Below are 2,095 nucleotides of genomic sequence, written 5' to 3'. Positions count from 1 at the left end.
TGAAAAAGACCCATTTGTTTCCTAGTTCCCATGCCACAACTACTGTACTAGGCACCTGAAGATAGGAACTAATAAACATCATTTTAACTGTCTCCTCATCTGATATGTACACAAGCAAAGTATAAAAAGCATTATTTTGAAGTATTCAAAACACAGTCACTTCTATTTGACATTTAATCCTCACCATAGCCCAAGGACATAATTATTGTCATCTTTATCATTTTGTTGTTGTTGAGTCTCTAAGTCATGTCCAACTCTTTTGCGACCCCATGGACTGAAGCCCACCAGGCTCTTCGGTCCATGGGATTTCCCAGGAAAGAATACTGGAGTGGGTTGCTGTTTCCTTCTCCAGGGGATCTTCCTGATCCAGAGACTGAACCTACGTCTCCTGCATTGTAGGCAGATTCTTTACCACTATGCCACTGAGAAGCCCCATCTTGATTATACATAAAAGAGAATTAATTTCAAAAAGGTTAGATTAAAGTAGTTACCTGTATTTTGTAAACTCATGAAAAGAAATTTAAGTCATATGGTGTCACATTTTTTTCATTATCCTCCTCCTTCCCTCCCCCACCCAATTACTATACCCAGTCTCTTATGACTGGATGCCTAATTGCACACACTGCATAATTGTGTTTTGTCATTTCTCAAAACCTTTCTACCTTCCCTGCCACTTCCCTGCTATAGGTGAAACAAATTGAAGATAATGGAACAAATTAACAAAAGCCATCCTGAAGAGTTTATTCTAGTAGGTTTTGCTGACCATCCTTGGCTAGAGCTTCCTCTATTCATCATTCTGTTTATAACATACCCTATGGCCATGATGGGAAACATAGCCTTTACTCTGGTGTCCAAGTTAGACCCCTGTCTGCACAGCCCCATGTATTTCTTCCTCACTAACCTCTCCTTTTTGGACATGTGCTACACCACAAGCATTGTCCCTCAGATGCTCTTTAACCTGGGAACGTCTAAGAAGACAATCAGCTATATGGGGTATGCTGTTCAGCTTTACTTCTTCCACATAATGGGGGCCACAGAATGTCTGCTTTTGGCTCTTATGTCTTTTGATCGCTACGTGGCCATCTGTAAGCCTCTACACTACACCCTCATCATGAATCGGTGCATCTGTATCTTATTAGTGGCCACCGTGTGGCTGAGTGGAATGACCTTTGCTGTCTCAGAGGCCACTGTCACCTTACAGTTACCACTGTGTGGTCACAATACCCTGGATCACTTGCTATGTGAGATTCCTGTTCTGATAAAGAATGCCTGTGGTGAAAAGGGTGTTAATGAGGTCACACTCTCTGTGGTATGTACTTTTATGTTAGTTGTACCACTATGCTTAATTATTGTTTCCTATGCTTGTATCAAACATGCTGTATTTAAGATTAAATCTTTTGGGGGGAAGGAAAAAAGCCTTTGGGACATGTTCTGCCCATCTCGTTGTAGTTTTCTTATTTTATGGCCCAGGTATCAGCATGTACCTTCAGCCCCCCTCCTCCATCTCAAGAGACCAGCCCGAGTTCATGGCTCTCTTCTATGGAGTGGTGACTCCTGCACTCAACCCTTTCATCTACACTCTAAGGAATAAGGATGTAAAGGGGCCACTGGGCAATCTGATGAGGAGCATTTTCATTTCCAAGTGATAGTTGGTATACATCAAATGAAATTATTTAATCATTTAGTAGATTTATAGAGGTTTCCTTAATAACTCATTCTTGTCTCCTGTTTCACCAGATCATGTTAAATATTCTTGTAAAGAACATTATGCTTCTCATATTCTTTATGGTGTTAGGCAATGGTGATACTTGGCTAGTATGTACCAGTAATGGCTACGGTCCATGGGATCACAAAGAGTTGGACACAAGTGAGCAACTAAGCACAGCACAGCACAGCAATTGCACCTTGTTTGTGGAAAATATAAAAAATAGTTTCATTCCATACTGAAATTATAACTTAAGTAGCAAAAATAAAAGATGCTAATAATGATATAAATTATAACATAAAAGCATTAGTTCAAGCTAATCATAATGACAACCATCAGTGGACTTCCTATGACCATTTCACCTAAGAAACATTTCATCCTCTCTGAAAG

General features: G+C 40.0%; 1 pseudogene; it reads left to right on the top strand.

The window, feature by feature from the left end:
* Positions 707-1,646, top strand: LOC102171942 (annotated as a pseudogene).

The sequence above is a fragment of the Capra hircus genome, chromosome 23, assembly GCF_001704415.2.
Source record: "Capra hircus breed San Clemente chromosome 23, ASM170441v1, whole genome shotgun sequence".
Taxonomy (NCBI): domain Eukaryota; kingdom Metazoa; phylum Chordata; class Mammalia; order Artiodactyla; family Bovidae; genus Capra; species Capra hircus.
This window is presented reverse-complemented; position numbering and strand designations above follow the sequence as displayed.